Source organism: Triticum dicoccoides, chromosome 7B (assembly GCF_002162155.2).
Source record: "Triticum dicoccoides isolate Atlit2015 ecotype Zavitan chromosome 7B, WEW_v2.0, whole genome shotgun sequence".
NCBI classification, from domain to species: domain Eukaryota; kingdom Viridiplantae; phylum Streptophyta; class Magnoliopsida; order Poales; family Poaceae; genus Triticum; species Triticum dicoccoides.
This window is the reverse complement of record NC_041393.1, coordinates 634,839,335-634,846,653: the sequence shown is the minus strand read 5'-3', so window position 1 is coordinate 634,846,653 and position 7,319 is coordinate 634,839,335. Positions and strand designations below refer to the sequence as shown.

General features: G+C 44.5%; 1 pseudogene; it reads left to right on the top strand.

Moving 5' to 3' along the window:
• Positions 1–1,954: 1,954 nt before the first annotated feature.
• On the top strand, positions 1,955–5,373 carry LOC119342149 (annotated as a pseudogene).
• The last annotated feature ends 1,946 nt before the right edge of the window (positions 5,374–7,319 follow it).

The following is a 7,319-nucleotide window of genomic DNA, read 5'->3' as shown; positions in this document are numbered from 1 at the left end:
AAAACCGATCTACGAACACCAAGGGTGGGTAGAGGTGTCAGATGACAATTGAAGTAGGGGTCTGCCTCTTTCAAAGGGAAGCAAGAGTCTCATAGGGAAGGAGATCCTACACAAACCAATCCCAATTAGGAAGAGAGTCTTGTTGTCAATGAAAGCAATTTTTCTATGTCAAATATCTGCCTATCTCGGGTTGTGAGCTATAAAGTACCCACCAGGGGGGGGGGGGTGGTGGACCAAGAAAGAGGCAGGCGATTGGGTCCTTCCCATCCTCTGTGATGTCAGTCTCTTTGTCATTCTTTCACCCTTGCTGAGTAGCGAAGTGAGCATACTCAAGATCCAATTCATCAATCATTTGAGTTGGTACGAACATAGGAATCCAGACTCTGCTTGATTCGATCTTCAGTTTCGACCTTCATTAGTCAGGAAAAAGAAGAAGGACCCACTTATTCCACTCGGAGAGACCGAACCAGGCAACAAACAAAAAAGAAAAACTGAAGGAAGTTCTCTTTCCATTCCAACCAAACTAAGTGAAAAAAGGGGGAGAGCAAAACAGAAACACAGGAACAAAGAAACTATGTCCAAACCAACGAGTCCTTTGGTCGACTCTAAAGAATGTATCGGGATTTGGGAGTTAGCCGTCTCATAGGAGTGATAGCTGGGGTTTTCATGGAGTTTCTTCGTACGATTGAAAAAAAAGAGTGCTCTAGGTCGGAGAAAACAAGAAGAAGATTGTTCACCAGTCTGTCTCCCAACCTATTTAAAGCAGCTACCTATCGTGATCTAGTCTTGGGACAACATTGGCACCCCCGTTTGCTGGATCTTCTAGGCACTCTAAAGCGCTTCCACGAGAGACAGATGGACCTTGAGTTATAGACGGAGAAGAGCCTTTAGAGGATCAAGAGTGATTCCTCAATAAACAAATGGGATTTTGAGGAAGGGCTGAACGCGATGTACTGAAGGGTTCGCTTTCGCTGATCGGCGCCAATGTTTCCTGCTGTGAATTTCCCAGGTCGGGAGGGGCCCTTTCCTTCTACCTTACTGAACCCATTCACCAATGATTGGATCACTCAAAGCTAAAGACCAATTCCTTCCTTTTAGGTGGTCTAGGTGGCTGGGATACTATGCCCTTCTTTTTAGAGGCTCAAAGACGAGTTCTTTGAAGGAAGCAAAAGAACCCATGTGTCTCGGATGAAGTCTACCCTCTTTTTGTGTCGGGAAGAAGAATGAGATCCAACTCAAAGTCAAGGAAAGCGGCCTAGACCACTGACTTTTGATGGAAGGCTTTTGAACATGGATTGGTCTGATAAAGCCAATTTTTCGGCAAATCAAATATTTTCTGAGAGCACTAGACCTTCTCTCTTTCAGGATTGATTCCCACTCACTTCCTGATAGCAGGCATGGCCCATGAGACCTATTGTCTTATTGTACTGGCTCACTTCACTACTTTGGAGGATGGGGTTTCCCCCTTTTTGTTTCGCAAACGCTCTAACCCATCGAGAAGCACCATCCAAATTGGAGTTGATGTGAGCACTTCCCCAGAGGCAGAGGCTTTTTCTACAAAAGGGTGGGAGCATAAAATGTAGGTGAGTCAATTGCGTGTGGCCTTCAAGTATTTCGTATTGTAACAATATTAGATCGGCATCCAAACAAAGGTGCATGTATGATTCCTAAGGGATACAATTTTGTCCTAATCATCGAGAAAGATGAAACAAGTTGATAGCGCGATCTCGTACTAACACATACTCTCTAAATATTTCAGAACTTGCATGTGGCCTTCAAGCCACAACCGCGGTATGAGTTCTGATCTCAGACTTTGGTTTGGGGGCTACTGGCCCCTTCGCGTTGACAAGGAAACTGTGGACGACAATGGGTTTAGAATTCGAATAAAACGAAGACCCTATCGAACAAATAGAGGAGAGGGCGGAAAGGGGAAAAAGTAAAGTCTAAGCGACATATGGCACGAAAAGGAAATCCAATTTTGGTAAGACATGATCTGAATCGTAGTTTAGATCCAAGTCGGTCCAGTGAGGTCGACCGCAAAAGTCACCAAATGGGTTCGGTCCGTCTTTCCTGATCTTTGTTTGTCCCCCGCAAAAAAGGCGTGAGTGGACGTTGCAGATGTCCGGGATGGACACGACTTCTTCTAACGCTAGAAGACCACAGGAAGAAACCCGGGACTAGAGCATGTCATGAAAGACACACACGGGGCGGGCGTGCTTCGACCGTGTCTCCGGGGCACAGTTGAATGTAGATATCATGAACGCGAGGATAAGGATACCAGGCCGAGAAACCCGGGCAAGTACTCCCCTAATGTGCCGATCACTAGCGCATCCAGGGCCCCGGCGCCCAGCTTTGCTGGAAAGGCCGTCACTGATCTGAAAAGTGCGTCTGCGGTTTGGATAGATTGATTCTGCGAACGCCTAGCCCCAGGAATCAATAAAAAAACAAGTGCTAAGGTTCATTTCAGATTAGTGAATAAACCAAAAAAGAGACCTTTCTCGCTCGACGCCACACTATGCTCTGCTTCAACAAATGAGAGTTTTTGGTGGAACCGGTGAACCACACGAGTTTGTTAGATGCGTGGGGCAGAGGGCTCGTAGTACCTGATAGCGCAGCTATGCAGTGGAAGGGAAGGAGCCTAAATCGACACACTTCTTTCTTTTTTATTCAAAGACACAAAAGCAAGCACAAAAGAGATTGGACTCTCGGATGAGATTAAGCAGCTACCGTTCCGACGCGCCCCTGACCCTATCTTGATTCAAACCGAAAACCCTCTCTAAGGTGGATCCTAGTTGAAGCTGTCATTCAAAGAATAAATGGGAATCCAAATCCACTTTTAGGGATATAGATGAAGTCTCGCTCCGTAAAGAGAGTTGTAGATTCGTAGAAGAGGATCAGAGTACGCACGCTAAAAAAGGAACCTAGCCAATGGAAGTAAGTGGAAAGAATATAGTACTTTTGCATTGACCCCTCCGCCCCCCGGTTGTTTTGGCGCGCCCTACCCCAACGTTAGACTATTGCCTTTTTAGCCTATGCTTGCTGCTTGCAGCATGGATTCGATAGATCTATCGAATCCATGCTTCCCCCGCCCCGAAGCGAGACTCTATCCAGATCTCAAAGAATAACGAGCTAGGCGGCCGACAGGCAAAGAAAGGGGGCAGGGCGTTTACATGAAAATGACAACCGTCTGTTCCAGCAGCGGGGGCCTTGCACGAAAGCAAACCTACGATTAAGTAGCAGTTGCTTTCACTGATGGGCCCAATGAGGGGGGGGGGCATTGTCCCTCAGTTCTTACCAACCTCAGGTGTGTACATCTAACTTATTATCTGCTTTTTTCATGCAAGCCTGACCTCAGCTGTCCATTTCTTATTCATTCAGGGTGCCCCTAGTGGACTTGGCGGTGCTCCTTTCTCAAACCAGAACAACTATGAATGTTAGGGAAAATAAGGGAAGACCACCTGAGCGAACCGACCGAAGGGACTTTACTTATCCGAACCGAACGTTAGCGGCTTAAGATAAGCCTATCATGAGCTGCGTTGCTGCTTGATCGGCAGGGAGGAAGATCTCAAAGTATGGGACAAAGGATCAAACGCTTTGACTTTGCTTTGTCCCCCGGGATCCACCACAGGTTGGGTTTGAGAGCTGTGTGATGGGTGACTATCTAGCACAGTTCAGAGAGCACGTGTATGTAGTCTGCGCTGGTGAATGGAAGCCCCCGCCGCAAAAAAGAGGTGGCTCTTCCCACGGCTCTGTCACCATTGACTCTATTTATTATTATGGTAAATCATTGTATCAAGATGTCAATCTTAGATCTTATTTTAGTTCGATACGTCCACCTACGAAACTCGCCCTTGGCTTTCGTCTCGGTAGGTGTATTATTCTACATTTTCCCAAAAGGATATTCATTCACTTCTTTCTTCCCGGGCGATCACCATGACTAAAACAAAAACAAGACAAGAAATCAAGACCCGTACTACAGGAAAAGGGCTGGTGGCCGACATTTGGGAAAGTCGGCCGATCGGGTGTCTTCATTCAAGCGAGGGTACAGAGGAAGAACGAAAAAAGTGAGAGGCCGGGGGGCAGGGAAAAGAGTCGAGTCAATCGACCGGGAGAAGCAAAAAAAATCTGGATTTGGCTGAAAAAGATGCAACGTTATGGATACCATGACCGATCACCATCGAGAAAGAAGAATTTTGATAAATCACTTCGGGTGAGCGGGGCCTTCAAGCGCGTCAATACGCCGGGGTTGTAAATGACATACCTTTCCTTATGGGAAATGTCGCCTCCTTACTAAAAAGGAATAGAATCAAGTTATTTTTACCAAAGAAGTCCCGCTCTGACGGCCCGACGAGTCATCTACTAAAAAGGAACCTCCCCGCTGTGCGCCCCTCCTTGAATTATTCGGTCATGCAATACTTTTTTAATACTAAGAATAAAATGCATTTCGACCTCGTCCTAGTTCTCAATCATTTCGTGGCACCAGGTGTGGCTGAACCATCTACGATGGGGGGAGCGAAGGGAGGAAGCTTAGATAAGAGAATACACTCTCGCATCGCTTTTTTTAGAAAGCTCTACCAGTGATAAAAAGTGTTTGGCCCGAGCCAAAAATAGGTTGATCCACTTCATTCGCCAAGCGAATGATCTTCGCTTCACGGGAACAACAAAAACCACCATATCGCTCTTTCCTTTCTTCGGCGCTACCTTCTTTTTTCCAAGGGATGGGGTTGGGGTGTATAATAACCCTGTTTTTGAGTATGCCCGGAAACAACTCCTAGCTCAATTTAGGATCAAATGTAGGAACCTCATGGGTAAGGATAAGGTAATGGAATTGATAGAGAAATTCATAGACCTAGGTAGGATAGGAAAATTGATAAAGGGAATAGAGATGATGATAGAGATCGTACTGAGAAAGAGGATAATTCCGTACGGGTACAACTCTTATTTGAACGAAGTGAAAAAAATGCGATCTTTTTTGTCTAATAGAACAAACACTAATACCTTAATTGAGTCAGTAAAGATCAAATCTGTTTATCAAAGTGCTTCTCTGATTGCTCAAGACATCTCTTTTCAACTGAGGAACAATCCAATCTCATTTCGTTTCATTTTTAGTAAAATAGTGAAGGATATTCCATTAATAATGCCAAAAGAGGTGGAGGGGATACGTATTTGTTGCTCTGGTCGATTAGGGGGTGCGGAAATAGCTAGAACTGAATGCAGAAAGTATGAAAAACATCTTGTAATGTATTTAACCAGAAAATCGATTATGCTCCTGCGGAAGTATCTACTCGTAACGGAATTTCAGGTGTCAAAGTGCGGATCTCATATAGTCAAAATAAGAAGGGACGTTCTATATCCGAAACGTACGAAATATAGTAAATATTTTAAATGCAGATGTAGTAGGGGTCGCGAACCGGATTGTACACAACTTGGTTTTGGAAGATATGGCACCAAAAGTTGTAGATCTGGTCGTCTTTCATATCGAGCCATTGAAGCAGCGCGTCGGGCTACAATCGGACAATTCCATCGTGCTATGAGTGGACAATTTTGAAGAAATTGTAAGATATGGGTAAGAGTTGTCGCAGATCTTCCTATTACGGGGAAACCCACAAAAGTTCGAATGGGAAGAGGAAAAGGAAGTCCGACGGGTTGGATTGCTCGTGTGTCCACGGAACAAACCCCATTTGAAATGGATGGTGTGAGTTTGTCAAATGCTCGACAAGCCGCTAGATTAGCAGCGCATAAACCATGTTCGTCAACCAAGTTTGTTCAGTGGTCGTAACATAATTGGTTAGTGGGGAAAAACCGGGCCAGGACTCAAAAGAATTTGGCGAAGTGTTTGTTCATGAACGAGGGAAGTGGAAAGACAAAGAGGGATAGGTAGCCCGCCTCCTTCTTTTTTGTAATTGCTGAAATTGTACGACGACCCTTCTTGTTCCAGGCATACGACCCTGAGATGTGACGGTGTCACTTTTCCGGCCTGGTAAAGTGAGAGTTACATAAATAAGAATAAGAAAGAGAAGCGTGATGTTGTCGTGTGGTCAGCAATCAAATTATCATAGATAGATAGTATGGTTGCGTTGTTTCAATTTCTGTTCGTACTCTGATTGCTGTGGCTGCAGCTCGATCTTGGCAAATCTCTCAAATGGATGTAAAAATGCTTTCCTTCATGGTGATCTACATGAGTTTTTTTCTATATGCAGCCACCTCTGGGTATTGAAGGTCCTGATGGTCATGTTTGTCGCCTTCGAAAGGCCCTCTATGGGAAAAAAGCAACCACCTCGTGCTTGGTTTGAGCGGTTCAGCTCTATGGTTCAAGCTGCTGGTTTCTCTTCTAGTGAGCATGACCCTGCACTTTTCACTCATACATCTGACTGCGGTCGTACCTTGCTTCTTCTCTATGTTGATGATATGTTGATCACTGGAGATGATCAGAAGTACATTGCTTTTGTTAATAAAAAGTTGAGTGAGCAATTCAAGATGTCAGGTTGATTTTCTCTCCGTTCTTTTCTGGGAATTGAGGTTGATCAAACTAATGATGGTTACTATCTCTCTCAGCATCGCTATACTCAGGATTTGATCTCACGCTCAGGTCTTACTAATACACAATCTGCCGCTACACCCATGGAGCTCCATCTCCAATTGCGCCTTAGTGATGGTACTCCTCTTGAGGGATACCACTCACTATCGTCATCTTGTAGGCAGCCTTGTGTACCTCACTATGACTCGGCCTGACATTGCTCATGCAGTCCACATTGTTAGTCAGTTTGTCAGTGGTTACTTGAGGGAGATGCAAATACTTCATTCTTCCATAGTGCTGCCAATGGAAGACACATAAAATGTAATATTGCTTCTTTGGAACATGAAGGAAATGTTATACAAGATGAGAAAGAGTTGCAAGAACACATTTCTAGTTACTATAAGAGACTATTTGGTTCAGAGGACAGGGGGGACATATCTCTTGGTGGAAGCCCCTTGGTCAACAGAGCACATGCTATCAGAACTAGACAATGAAGAGTAGACTAAGCCTTTCACTATGGAGGAAATAGAGTTAGTAGTTAAAGAGATGAAAACCAATACAACTCCTGGCCCAGATGGCTTACGAGTAATCTTTTAGAAACATTTTTGGGAGATGGTTAAAGAGATGGTCAAAAGAATGCTTGATAGCCCGCATGCTGAGGAGTTGCAACTTAGAAGACTTAATTATGGGGTGGTTACTCTGATTCCTAAAATGAAAGATGCTGCAACTATCAAGCAATATCGGCCAATATGTTTATATTATGTTTGTTAGAAAATTGTGACTAAAGTACTGATAAATAGGC